Source organism: Furipterus horrens, unplaced genomic scaffold, assembly GCF_987537825.1.
Source record: "Furipterus horrens unplaced genomic scaffold, mFurHor1.1.pri manual_scaffold_12, whole genome shotgun sequence".
NCBI classification, from domain to species: domain Eukaryota; kingdom Metazoa; phylum Chordata; class Mammalia; order Chiroptera; family Furipteridae; genus Furipterus; species Furipterus horrens.
Genome location: NW_028327182.1, coordinates 65,363,701 through 65,378,987, shown reverse-complemented (window position 1 = coordinate 65,378,987; position 15,287 = coordinate 65,363,701).

The window sequence follows — 15,287 nt, the reverse complement described above, 5'->3', positions numbered from 1 at the left end:
AAGAAAACTACAGGCCAATATCTCTGATGAACATAGATGCTAAAATCTTCAACAAAATACTGGCAATCTAGATTCAGAAATACATTTAAACAGTCATACACTATGATCAAGTGGGATTCATCCCAGGGATCCAAGGATGGTATAATATTAGCAAATCAATAGATATAAAACACTACATAAATGAAATGAAGGACAAAAATCACATGATCATATCAATAGATACTAAAAAACATTTGAAAAAATTCAGCAACGACGTATGATAAAAAAAACTCAGCAAAGCGGAAATAGAGGGAGCATACCTCAACATAATAAAAGTCATATATGAGAAATCTACAGCCAACATTATACTCAATGGGCAAAAACTAAAAGCTTTCACCTGAAGATCAGGAACAAGAAAAGGGTGCCCACTTTTACCACTCTTATTCAACATAGTACTGGAAGTTCTAGCCACAGTGATCAAACAAGAAAAAGAAATAAAAAGTTTCCAAATTGGAAAAAAGGAAGTAAAACTGTCCTTATTTGCAGATGATATGACAGTGTAGATAGAACACCCTATAGTCTCCACACACACACACACACACAAAAAACCTACTTAACCTACTAAATGATTTTGGCAAAATAGCAGGGTACAAAGTCACTATTCAGAAATTGAAGGCATTTCTGTATATCAACAATGAAATATCAGAAAGCAAAACTAGAAAAACAGTGCCATTTACTATAGCAACAAGAAAAATAGAGTACCTAGGCATAACTTTAACCAAGGAGGTAAAAGACCTGTACTCGGAAAACTACAAAACACTGAAGAAAGAAATTAAGGAAGATACAAATAAATGAAAGCATATACTGTGTTCATGGGTTGAAAGAATTAACATCATTAAAATGTCCATACTACATGAAGCAATCTATAGATTCAATGCAACTCCTAGTAAAATACCAATGGATATTTCACAGATCTAGAATGTTTATGGAACTAAAAAGATCCTGTATAGCCACAGCAATCTTGAGAAAAACAAAGTAGGAAGATTCACAATACCCTGTATCAAACTATACTACAAGGCCATTTCAATCAAAACAGTCTGATACTGGCATAAGAACATACACATAGATCAGTGGAATAGAATAGAGAATCCAGAAATAAACCCAAGTCTCTACAGTCAATTAATATTTGACAAAGGGGGCATGAGCATACAATGGAGGAAAGATAGACTCTTCAATAAATGGTGTTGGGAGAATTGAACTGATACATACAAAAAAATGAAACTACCCCACCAATTTATACCAGACACCAGAATAAACTCAAAGTGGATAAGACTTAAATATAAATTATGACAACATAAAGGTCCTAATGAAACACATAGGCAGAAAAATTCCAGAAATCCTAGTTAGCAATATTTTCACTGATATATCTCCTAGGGAAGAGAAATAAAGGAAAAAATAAACAAATATGACTATGTCAAGATTCTGCAAAGCTAAAGAAACCATCATCAAAATGAAAAGGGAACAAAATAAAATGGGAGAACTTACTCGCCAATGATTCTTTGGACAAGGTTTTGATCTCTAAAACACATAAAGAACTCATACTACTCAACACTAGAAAAGTAATCCAATTAAAAAACAGGCCAAGGATCTGAATAGACACTTCTCCAAGGAGTCATGCAGATGGCCCATAGACATATGAAAATATGCTCAACATAACTAGCCATCAGGCAGACTCAAGTTAAAACCACAATGAGATATTACCTCACATCTGGCAGAATGGCCCTCATTGTCGTCGTCGTCGTCGGCAGCCGTCCATCTCGAGAGACGATGGTGTAGCTTCTTAAGTGTCTATCTGCACCGCCGAGAATGGCTGTGCAGTCCGACTCGGGAGTGACACGGTATCTGTCTCCTCCCGTGTTGAATCGACCTCTTACGATGACGCTGGAGTGTCCTCTCCAGTGAAGCTGAAGCTACAGAGCCTGGGCAGGGTGATATGGAGGGTCTGCTGTTGCCCATGCAGCAGACCCCCACTCTCTTTGCAGCTGAAGGGTCCAAGGGAAAGACGGAGTCAATACAGCTTGGCTTCAGGTGCGCCGCAGGAGTTGCCGGTGTTGACTACAACGTCAAACCGCCTTAGGGACTCCGGCTCCAGATTTTCTGTCGGGGTTTACTCCCTTAGCCTTTCCCCTGAAGAGGTATGCCGCAAGGCAGCGGAGGTTTTTTGGAGTCAGAGTTTTCCTTCTCTGATGTGCCCTGACTGGAAGATCGAACCAGCGACACTTAGCTTGCAGGCCGACGCTCAATCCACTGAGCCAAACCGGCCAGGGCTCTCATTAATTAATCAACAAACAACAAGTGCTGGCGAGGATATGGAAAAAAGAGAACCCTAGTGCACTGTTGGTGGGAATGCAGATTGATGCAGCCTCTGTGGAAAACAGTATGGAATTTCCTCAAAAAACTAAAAATGTGCCTGCCTTTTGACCCAGCAATTGTGCTTCTGGGAATGTACCCTAAGAATCCCAAATCATTAATTCAAAAGAACGTATGCACCCCTATGTTCATAGCAGCACTATTTATAGTAGCCAAGTGTTTGAACAGCCTAAGTGCCCATCATTAAATGAATGGATCAAAAAACTATGGTACATTTCCACAGTGGAGTACTATAGAGCAAAAAGAAGGAACTCCTACATTTTGCAACAGCATGGATAGAACTGGAGAATATTATGCTAAGTGAAACAAGCCAGGTGACATAGGGCAAATACCATATTATCTCACCTATAAAAGAAATCTAATGAACAAAATAAACTAAGGAACAAAATAGAACCACAGGCATGGAAACATGGAACAGACTGACAGCAACCAGTGGCAGGGGGAGGGGCGATGAGAATAATGGTGGAAAGAAGGGGAAGGGATTAGACAAAGAACATGTATGAATGACCCTTGGACATGGTCAACAGTGTGGGAATTGACTGTGGGAGCAGGGGGTGGAATGGGTGAAGGAGGGCAAAGGGGGAAAAACTGAGACAACTGTAATAAAATAATGATAAAAATGATTTAATAAAAAATATATTGTTCTTGACATTATAAATTAATGAAACTCTGACAGGAAAATAATTTGGCAGTAGCTATACCAAGAACTTTGACCCAGGAATTGAGACTCTAGCCTAAAAAAAATTAATCTAAAATACTTGTATGTCCCACACTGTTCATTCTAGCATTGCTTATAATGTCAAAAAACAAAATTAAATATCCTCAAATAGTGAAATGGTCAGGTAAATTATAGTGTATTAACTTAGAGAAATGGTATGAAGACTAAAAGTAATATAAAAATGTTTATGATATAATAAAAACAAATAATGCACAAAATCACTGATTATATGGTAAAAGTTAATGTGTATTTAAGAAAAAGTGCTTGGCAGAACAACAATAAAAAATGGAAAATAAATAATAAATAAAATGCTCAAGAGCTTAAAAATAAATAAAAACCAAATGAAGAAAGAAAGAAAGGAAGAAAGAAAGAAAGAAAGAAAGGAAGAAAGAAAGAAAGAAAGAAAGAAAGAAAGAAAGAAAGAAAGAAAGAAAGAAAGAAAGAAAGAAAGAAAGAAAGAAAGAAAGATGGATGCTTGGAAAGAAAGGCAACCAAAAAACTGGGTGTAGTTTTATAAGGAAGACTTATAGATGATTGTTCCACTATTTTCTATATCAGCTGTCTATGGGTCGTATCACTTTCATAAAAACAACGATTTATTTGATATTTTTTGCAAGATTATTTTATTTTGGCCTCATGGATAACAATTCTGTCATGAATATCTTTTGAATAAAAAGAGAAATATTAATATTTATGAGCTTTATGTCACAGCTCTGGGTATTTCTTTTAAATGAAGGCAAGAGTACTTGTGCTGAAATATTTACTTTGAGACCAAAGCTCCCTGGTTTATTATGTTTATAAATATGTACCTTTGTGAGTTGTAAATGTGAGCTGAATCTGCTTGGATAACAGCTGACAATCTCTTAAAAGATCTTTATTTTCAAGGTGTGTTTTTTTCCATTCCTACTTTGCCTGCTTCATGAAATTCCCCGCCTCTGTAAAAATCAAGACCCCAGACTCTTTGGGACATGAGCATAGTCTCTCTCTACTAAGTAAATATTTCCTGAGCACAGGGGCCAAAAGGCTGTCAGCTCCCACCTGAAAACACATTCCCAAGAATAAGGATTCAGGTGACACACAAGAGATCTTATTGTTTGTTTGTTTTGTTTTTCCAGTTTCAATGAAGGCTCTGGGTTGGGAAAGAAAGAGGGGACTTTTTTATCTTGTATTCAAAAGGACACACCACAAGCTGTGGTGAACTTTTTTCTAAGAGACATTCCAGCCAATCATGGTAAAAAAATTTTTAAATGAAAAAAATACACACACACACACACACACACACACACAGATACGCACACACACATTCAGACAATATACACACATATATATCATCCATATATATGGATGATTGATGGTAGAAGAAAAAATTAAAATACTTTTGATTTAAATAATGACTGCAATTGTTTAAACTAATGTCCAATTTTATTTTTGGAGAAAAAAATTAATAATGGCAAGTAAATGTACCCTTACTTATCTCAACAGGAAATTGGAAGGGAGGAGAGAGTCAGGGGGAGAGACAAGCCCAAAAGCAATGCTCTATATTTCATAGATGAATTATTCAGGTAAGGAAGAAAAATTGAGGCATATGAGAAAAAAGGGGTGAAATGCGCTCCAAGAGCTTGGAGATAGTAGAGAGAAAATCAATTTTTTTCAAATATGATTTCCAAATAAAATAACAAGTTTTTCTACATTCTAGTTGAGATGCAACCTCTTATTGAAAACCCTTATATATAACGGTTTGCTAAGCACAAAGCATTGTAATGCAATTTTAAAAACATGCTTTCTCCAAGGTGAAGGCAAACTGGCTCAGTGACTCAAGCAACTTCCCAAAAATCTGATTGGAGCTAAAAATGACATGAATCACATAGAACTGTAATTTGCAAATTCATTTTATGAAGTAATTTTTCAAAGCATGACTGAGTTTAGGAGTTGAGATTTGATCTGCCAAGTAGAAGAAATATAGTAAAAATAGTGGGGATCAGGTTGCAGCATTAGGACTTAAAATGTTTTTTTCATGCCAATCATGAGTTTAATTACTTTTTTTCCCACTGACAATCCCATATTAAAATAAACGAACCACATCAGGGCAAATCTTGGATACATGTGGTACTTAAGAATATCGCGTTCCAGTAACAGGAGCGACAGCTCTAGCTAAGACAGAGACAAACACAGGAGCCTGTCAAGATGAGAAGACAACTTCCGGCCAAGATGGAGGCCTAGACTGACACACTGTCTCCCTTCACAACTAAGAAGGAATATGACTACTGCAAAGCCAGAAATACCAGAAGTTCCAGAGAATAAAGCTACATGGAAGTCCAACATATGAAGTTATAAAGAAGTGGTGCTTGTCCATTCGGGTAGGAGGGGAAAAGCCAGGCTGGAGAGGTCAAGCTGTACTGGCAGTGGCAGCTGTGGCGATGGCCTGTGATGGCGGTAAGCACAAACATCCATATTTAAGTGGAGGTGAGAAGCACCTGGGGAGCACCCGCAGCTGCAGACCAAACCCATCAACTCGCAATTCCAATGCCTCGGACTGTGAGGGCCAGAAGGCATGGGGATGGAGGAGGAGGTTCCCAGTCTCTCAGCGAAGAATGAACGGCAGGAATCCATCTTGGACCCCCACTCCCACACAAAATGCCACAGCATGGTGAGAAGGGTTGCCCAGTTGTGATAAGTGCACGGGGCTCCATCCCCTATGCATAGGAGGTGTGACAGCCCCGCCCAGGAAGCAAAGGTAAACACAAAATTGTCAGGATGGCACAGATCATGATAGAGATTCCAATCACACAGTTGACCAGACAGCAAGTATCTAATCTAATGAAGCAACAGATAGGAAATCTTTCAAAGGCACAGTTCAGAGCTTTGGTTATATGAATGCTTATAGACCTAACAGCAGATCTTAAACAAGATGGGGAAGGAATGAAGGCTAGCCCTGCTGAAATGAATGAAGACACATATGAAACTAGTGGTGAGGAAAAGAAGACCAGGGATCAAATCAACAAATCAGAAGATAGGAAAGGAACAAACAGTCAACCAGTGCAGAAAGAGGAAACAAAAAGTGAGGAAAATGAGGAGAGGCTCAGAAACCTATGGGACAGCTATAAGTGGGCCAATATCCGAATCAAAGGGTTGCCAGAAGGTGAAGAAGAAGAACTAGAAGTTGAAAAATTATGTGAAAAAATAATGAAGCAGAACTTCCTTAACTTGGGGAAGGAAATAGACTTACAGATACAGGAAGCACAGAGAGTTCCACAACAACTGGACCCAGGGAGAAACACATCAAGACACATTATAATCAAAATATGAAAAATTAAGGATAAAGAGAGAATCTTAAAAGCAGCAAGAAAGAAGAAGAGAATTACATACAAAGGGGTCCAAATGAGACTATCAGCTGATTTCTCAAAAGAAACTCTGCAGGCAAAAAGGAACTGGCATGAAATATTCAAAGGAATGAAAAGCAAAAACCTACAACCATGATTACTCTATCCAGCGAAGCTGTCATTCAGAATAGAAGGGCAGAGAAAGTGTTTCCAGGACGAGGTAAAACTGAAACAGTTCATCAGATCCAAACCACTGTTATATAAAATGTTAAAGGGACTTGTTTAGGAGAAAGAGGATCAAAACTATGAACATTAAATTGAAAACTGTATCACAACAACCAACAGAAGCTAGGGAATCGAAACAAAGGCAAACTAAGTAGTCAACCAGAGAGGAAAAAAATTATAGGTAAGGGGAACATTTTGGTGGGAGGTCAGCGGGGAGGGGGAAGGGGGGAAAGGGAGGGAGATGGTACAGGAATTAAGAAGCATAGTAGGAGGGAGTGGAATAGATAGGAAGATGCTGAGAAGAACTATATGCACAACCAATGGGCATGGACTAAGGCGGGGGGCAGACAACAGGAGGGAGGGGTGTCACTGAGTGGAGGGGAACAAAGGGAAAAGAAATTGGGACAACTGTAACAGCATAATCAATAAAACATATTTTAAAAAAAAGAATATAGTGTTTAGATATAGGAATAGCTTGAAACCCATGAACCCATTTACTTCTTTTAAATGTTAAAGAGGTGAAGGGAGGGATAAGACGGGCCATGGAAGAAAGTGAAAGAGAACAGCTAATCCTAAACCACAAACTTACATGGACTGCTTGGGAGAGGTGGGAGTTTTGCTTGTTGTACACTCACTTTATGCATGTCAGTGTGAAGGTTTTTAAAGAAGGGGACAGCCAGGGGAAGTGGAATAGACAAATGTTTTGTGGTTACACAGTATACTGAACTGATTCCTTTCTAAGTGCAGGTAAATTGTTTTATATTTAGTGACAACAATTGACTCTATTACAAATTAATGAGGGGTCGGAAGCTTGATTGAGGATTGTCTGCCCACACATTTGCCATCATCTTTTAAAAAATAGAATACTAATAACTTGAAGCAAGGAGACATCGAAGTATCTGAAGACATCAAGCTGTAAAGTTCTAGTTACTATGCCCTGGTCAGACCTTTTCAAGGAGTCGTTTTGAGGAGTTCCCTTGAGGCTCCTCAACCCTTTCTGGAACTTTCAGTCAGCGTTCTTTCTTTCTCAGAATCCATCATTTAAAGTGTTCTTATGTCTCCCGACCTTCTTGTTTCTAAGTTCCCAGTTTCCTAGAATTTTCCCAAGACTCATTGTATCTGATTAGAAGGGCTCAGAACAGAGCAGTAGTATACTGCAGAGGTAAACAGGAAGAGAGCGGACTCCTCAGAACGAGGAGCTGCTGTTCAGTGGTATTTAAACTTGTAAAGCAGAGATAAGGAGGCAAATAAAAACAGCAATGTATTTGTGACAATTCAACCATATACAACCAACGCAGTGAACAGGTTCAACAAACATTTCAAATACGTTTAATTTAAGAAACATGCTTCCTGCCAATGCCACATTTTATGGGAAAACCATGTAAGGAATTGTATGGTAATGTAATCTTAAATGAGTTACTTAACACTTAGAGTAAGAATTTGACAATTCTGATTCTCTGCTCCCCCTCAAATTCAATGCAGAGTCTGTTTCAGACTTTTCAACTTTCCACAAACTTCCTCTGACCCACCCTCTCAATAGGTAATCTCTCTTACTTTTCACAGAGAAAATGGATGGATGTGGATTAACTGTCACAAGTTTTCACCACTAAGCCAGACAATTTATATACAGCTGCAGTCATCATTTCCTCTCTTATCCAGTCTTTGTAAAATGGGTTCCACTTTCTATGCCCCTGTGTCTTCCTGACCTTCAGACTTCATTCCTTCATATGTCATCAAGATTTCATTCAATCAATTACTAAATGCTATTCCTTTTCACCATGGCTCTGCTAGCACCTAAGGAACCTTTGTGCATCTTTGTGAAAAGGTAATTATGAAAAGGCATCACTTCCTCTGGATTATACCTCTTGGTGCTACACCAAGGCTGAATCTTACCCATGGGATGTTCCTCCCAGACACCTTTGTGTGATACACAACTGTGACTCTGCCCTCTCTCTACCATTATCAGTACTACCACCTATTCTGGTCCATATCAGCTACTTTTAAAAAATGTAACTCATTTGCATTGAAAGAGAGGGGAAGGGAAGTAGGCCTAATTTCAAAATCTTCTCCTTCCACAGAAAATTTCTGTTTTTTCTCAAATTTTCTGAAATTACTGCCTTTATTTGTCTAATCATCTGCCTCATCTTCTACTTAGCCTTCAGTTCACTAAAATTTACCTTTCACATTAATTTCTCTGCTGAAATCATTTTCACAAAAATCTCTATTCTGTCCTTTCACATCACTGGTCTAGTTGGCCACACCCTCTTCTGAAGGTTTTCATACACCCCCTTCCCTACTCTCCCAAAATACACTCTTAAGTTTTCCTTCTATCTTTGTTCCTTCTTAGTCTCCATCTTTTGCCAGTCTCTTGAATACTGGAATCTTTCAAATTTATGTCCTCATATCTTTTCTGTCCCACACCCCCTCACTGGTTTGTCTCATTCATTCCATGAATTTTAATAACTCGACCTCTGCCAATGACTACCTAATCCAAATCTCCAAAGAGCTCCCAACTTCAAATCATTGTAGAGCCAACTTCCCAATGGACAGCTCTACTTGGATAGATTGCTAGCACTTACAATTCAACAATTCTCAATATGGGAGTTGTAATATAACTATTAACTCAGTTGCCTTTGCCAGGAACCATGGAAGCACATTGATTCTTTATTTCTTTCCCTCTACCCCCACTATCCAATCAACTGGTTGTATCTATTTTGTTTCCTAAGTGTCTCTCAGCTACACCCAGTATCCTGCATATGCTATCTACTTCCTTGCTCCAGAATCCTAAATGCCCTAACTGCTTTTCCAACCTCTCTTCTTGCCCATTTTCATTAAATTTTTTAGAATTATCTTTCTAAAGCACAAATATGACTTTGCCTTCTGCTGCTTAAAGTTCCTCAACTGTCCTGGCTGGGTGTGGCTCAGTTGTTCAGTGTGTCCTGTAACCAAAAGGTTGCAGGTTTGAAAATACCTAGGCTTCGGGTTCAATCCCTAATCTTGTTGTGGGCACATGGCACATGTGACCCCCAGTCTGCCTGCCTGTGATGGCTGATCCAGGTGCTGATACCAGAACAGGTGCATAAGGGAGGCAATCAATCAAAGCTTCTCTCTGGCATTGTGTTTTTCTCTTTCCCTCCCTTGCTCTTCTCCTCTCTCTGAAAAGCATGAAAAAAAAATGTGCTCAGGTGAGAATAAAAAGAAAAAAAATTCTCAGCTGCTCCTATTTATTCAAACATACAGTCTAAAACCCTTCAAAGTGGCTTACAAGGCCCCATATAACCTCTCTGTTGTTCTCTCTGTCCTCATCTCTCCCATTACTTCTTTACAGTAATGTCCTTTGGTTTCTAGATCACATTATATTTCATACCATCACACATAATATTCCATCTGCAGGGGGCATTAGCTCTCTGGCACAACACTATGAGGGGCTAACTCCTGCTCTTCCTTCACCATTCAACCTGGCCATAACTTCCTTCAGAAAGTTTTCAGTGACATCACCAACATCCTGCCACCTCCAGGTCTGGGAGAAGAGCTTTATAAAGTAAAGGATATTATTGAGTCACATAAACTGTAAATTCAAGCAAGATTCTAGCTTTAGCCATCTGAGATGCAGGGCTCTATTTTCCCTGTGTCTCAGCAATGCTTTGCTCTGGTGTAGATGTCATTCTGTATGAGTTTTCTTCTGGAGAAAAGAATAATTCCAAACCTACATACTTACAGCACACTGTCCCAAGAAATTATTAATAATAACAATAAAAGGAGAATGGAATATCAGGAGGACAAGAAGCCAGATAAAAACTGATACTTGTCCAGGAAGTATCATTTAAGCTCAGTAAATGATGACAGTGTATTATGCGCAAAGACCTAGATTGTCTTTGGAGCCACATTCCTCACCTTTTTAACCAATCATTATAAGGTTTCTGAGTATTTACTATGGACAAGCTTGACCCTGGGAATGCACCCATAAATAAGGCATTTTTTTTTCCTTCACAGAATTTGGTGGGTGCTGTAGGTAAGTGAGCAAGGACAATACAAAGAGCTAGTTGTTAACAGTGAAGGAGAGCTGGGTGCTATGGAGTTCCATGGGAAGAGCATGACTCCAGCTATGCAGGTAGAGAAGAGGTTTGAACCACACAAAGAGGGCCATTCACACCTGTTATAGGGTTTGGAGTTTATCCTTAGACCAAAGAGGAGCCAAGAAAGTGTTCTGGGACTGGAAGACAGTGGTAATAGTGTCATGGATTTAACCAAAGACAGCAAGAATAGGGATGAGGAAGAGTGAAAAGATTAGAAAGCCACCTAGAAGTGAGTAGAGAGGATTTTTGATTGATTTGGATAGGATAAAGGAGTCAAAAATGGTTCTCAAATGATTCTATCAAATTATCCACTGAGCTCAGGAAATGGGTGTGGGGCAAGTTGCCTGTAATCCTTAGGGTAATAAGAAAAATTCTGATCCTTGATTATGTAGGAACCATAAAGAAATAATAAAAGAATCCTCCTCCCTTACACTAGAAAAACTAAGTCCTGATAGTGACAGTGACATCTTTGGTACAATCTATAAGCTACCAAGGAAGACAATTAGAAAAAAGACTACCAAAGAAACAGCAGTGACTCTCCCTTGGGAATTCTAAAATTTAGAAGGGAAAACCGCATGTGTCAAATGGTGAAGTAAAGTTCTGTCTCACAACAGAGAACCATTTTTCCTTCCTTTCTAAAAATTTGACTCAAGAACTTCTCAATTACATTGGATGGCAATGACCCATGATGGGCTCTTTGGATCATTGAAGAGTTTGATTTGTTTTAATCCTTATTCACTCCAGAACAATTTTCTTCAACCTAGTACAATCTTCTCAGGAACTGAAACTATGAATTTAGTAATTTTGCATAGCAAATTAATGAAGAAAAATAAAAATATATAAACAGTCTTGATGATGACAAGTAATCAGATCAGCTACTATAATGAAAGCATTTCTCTTAAATATTGTTTATTATTTATTTTTAGAAATATCTCACAATACCACAGAATCACAATAAAGCTTTCCCCTCATAAAATGAGCAGAAAATTGCCTGCATTTTAAGAAAGCAAAAGATAGCAGGGAAGTTCACATGAGGCTAAAAAAGATATGTGTCTGCAAAACAAAAATAAAATTGAAATGGATCCTGAAAAGAAGGGATAAATAAAAAGTATCATGCAAAGTAACTAAATGCTGTATCTTTCTAACCCAGTTGAGTCAATATTTCCTCTTCTCTTCAAAACAAAAGCTACTTAAGAAAAAGTTTTAAGTGGTGGCTTTGCTATTTTCAATTGGACTGCCCGTTAGGTATAAATTAAAAATGTATTTGTTCAAGTTGAGAGAAAAATTTGGGGGTGGGATTTGTAACCTCCTGACAAGAGAGAATGGATGAGGATCAGAGAGACGCATTGAAACTAACAACAGACTATTTGTCTTGTCGCTTTATTGTCTCCATATGGAGCTATTAAAATAGAACAACGCAGAAACAATACATTAAGCTATAGCTCAAGTTCAATCTTCAATTATATGCTTTTGACTCTGTAGAAAAATGTATTTAAATTGTCCCTCAACCCAATTCTTATATCTGAGTTGAGGATTTCTGGACAGAATCAGAAACTTTATACTGACCACTTCTATAGAAATTTTTGTTGGACACATTTAGCTTTGTGGAGTTGCCTTCCTTGTAGCTCAGCTCTCCCATCTGGTTTTACCCTGTGCAAATGTATAATGGAAAAGCTTTTAAGTGGTAGAAAAACAATGTGATAGATGTCTTATTTCCCTCTATAGTTGGAAACAAAGCTTTGTGACACATTTGCTAAAAAGGGCAGTTTATATGACTGTGCATGTAGATGTGTGTTTAAGATTAAACAGAGCCTTAGGAGAATAAAATATAATGTCTTCTAAATATTGGTATTACTAGTGTCATTTTTAAGCATGGATAAAGCCTGGCTAGTAAATGACTGTAAATCCACCTTTCCCATGTGATAGTTATGAATAAATAATTTTTAATGACGTAATATTAACAACTCTAGAATATCAAAACTGTTCATTAAAAGAAAATGCCTCATGCAATTAAGAGGGTGAGTGGGAAGTTTAACCTAACAATCACAAATAACCAACCATATTGTTCTCTTTGAATTAACTATATTCTTAACTGAATTGATACACTGTCTCATATTTATAGGAAGGCATCCAAAGTCCACGTTGCAGTTATGATAGCCTCATATAGACCATCCATTTGTGCCCTGTATAAGAAGTGTGGAGACATTCCCAGAATAAATCTATATTAATAACTAATGTATATTTCAAAACATTTTCCTTTCTAATTTATTTTATGTAGTTTTTATTATCCCTATGCCTTTATCCTTTCTCTTTCCTCCTCTATTTTGGAAAGGTAAAAATATCTTTCAGAAATCTGAGAACTGGTTAAAGTTCAACGCATAATTAGAAACTTCACATTAGAGATAAAAAACAAAAAAGTCTAGAGGAATAAAAGAAAGACATTTTAGAAAGTAAGTTAAGAGGAAGTAATATATTTTAAGTATACATAAAAACAAACTCTTCCAGAAAAAGGGCTACATACAGATGTGGGAGTCTTAGATCAGAGGATAGGAAAACTCTTTTTAGGGTTAAGATTTCAGACACTGGGAATAAGTGCTCCCTCTAGTCTGATGTCATATGGGCAGATCTCTAGAGCAGTGTTGCCTAAACTTTAAAGTGTGTAAGACTCCCCTTGAGGGCTGGGGAAAACACAGATTTTAGGGCAACACTCCCCAGAGATTCTGGATCAGTTGGCTTTTGGTGAGATATGAGACCTTGCACTTCTGAGCCTGCAGATGATGTTGTTGTGCCTGGCCTAAAGATAGAGCCCTGGTCAGCTGTAGGACCACCTCCAGGACCTACAAAAAGCTGGGATGAAGTAATCTGGACTCCTCCAATCAGAGTGGTCTTCCACATGAGTGGCATATGGAAGGGAGAGCCTTGATCTGTCCCTTCTTCCTGACGTCCTAGAGATCCCACGAAGGATTAGATCAGTTCCTTGACAAATGTAAACACTTAGTGCTATTTTTCAGCTAAGGCCTACCTCCAGAAGTACCTTTTCTAAATATGGTGGTGTAGTGGGAAGAATAAATGATTTCTACAGAGTTACCATGCTCTTGAACTCTAGCACAGTCTGTTACTAGAGCTTCTCTTTTCACAATGCCCCCATGAGCAAGAGAGATTTCTGTGCTTTTTTTTTTTTTTTTTTGCAATACAAGTACTTCATATACAGAAATTTGGTATCAGGGAGCGCATTTTAAAATATTTTTTAGTTACTTAAATGTTCTTTTAAAACCATATCTTTATTCTCCTAGAGTACAATGCATGTTTACATAAGGCAATATTGTTTTTTCATTTTAATGATAATATATGTTCTGCTGTTAAACTCAACCTCATTGAACTAGAAATCACAGGAAACCATTTCTGTTTCTGTCTATATCTTCTCTCAGCCTATGAATCTTGTGCCTCAGATGATTCATTTATACTCTGATTATTACAATAATTAGGAGCTTCAGCCTATGTTTGTAGAATATTTGGAAAGTCCCTGCTATAAGATTTAGGAAAAGAAAATGACATTAATATATTACAAATAATCAAAATGCAGTAGCAAAAGAGGTGATTGAATTTCAAATGTTTCCATTACTCTTCTTAAAAAATGTTTTTTAAATAAACGAACTAGACATTTTCTTTATTGAGAGATAATCTTTTCATTAGTAGAGTAATTTGCAAAGTAAGACCTTTGTATTTCCTCAGGTTGGCTTGTTTTTCTTCTTTTGAAATAGATAAAAGTTCTGTGAACAGGGTATTAAGGGGCCGTTTTTCATTTGCAGAATATTGGAGGCTTGAACAACAGAAGGAGGGGAACTTGTGCACATCACATGTGTGAGGTTTTTGCCAAGAGAAGAGACCCCCTGAGACTTCTATCAGAGTCTGGCTCTGGGATCAGTTTAACAGCTTCCTTTGAATGCATATGAGCCCTGACTGCTAAATTTGCAAATCTCTTCGATGAAGGTTATGCACCCACTGTAAATGGAACATCTATTCAAAAAGATGGCCAGATTGGTTGCTAGGAGATGGTGGGATTCTCTCAGAGAAAAATCAGTCCTGACAAAAGTTTTTTTTTTTTTTTTTTTACATAAAGACCTTTTAACTATAAATACATTTGACAGTAGCTATTATTATTCACTGAGTTCCTTCACATATGAATAAGTGGCAGAAAATAATGACATTATTCATGTGCCATTATACACTAAAGTGTTAAAATAGAAGAATCTTCTCTTTTTCTTTGTTATTGCTAAAGAGAAAAGAGAAACCTCTCCAGCCCCCTCCCCCCATTGGATTTCTCTGCTTTCCTTTTTAGATTCCCAGTGTGTCAGAAATCTCTCAAAAGAGACACCAAAGATGTGGATGATTGCATTTTCCTTCCAGACCAAAATGCCTATTTTTAAAGGATGGTTGAAATGGAGAAGAGGGAATCACCAGCAAGACTGAAAAGAGTGCAACCAACTTCCCTCAATGGGAGGTTCAGAGAAAGCAGGTGGGAGGCTGTGCTCCTATAAG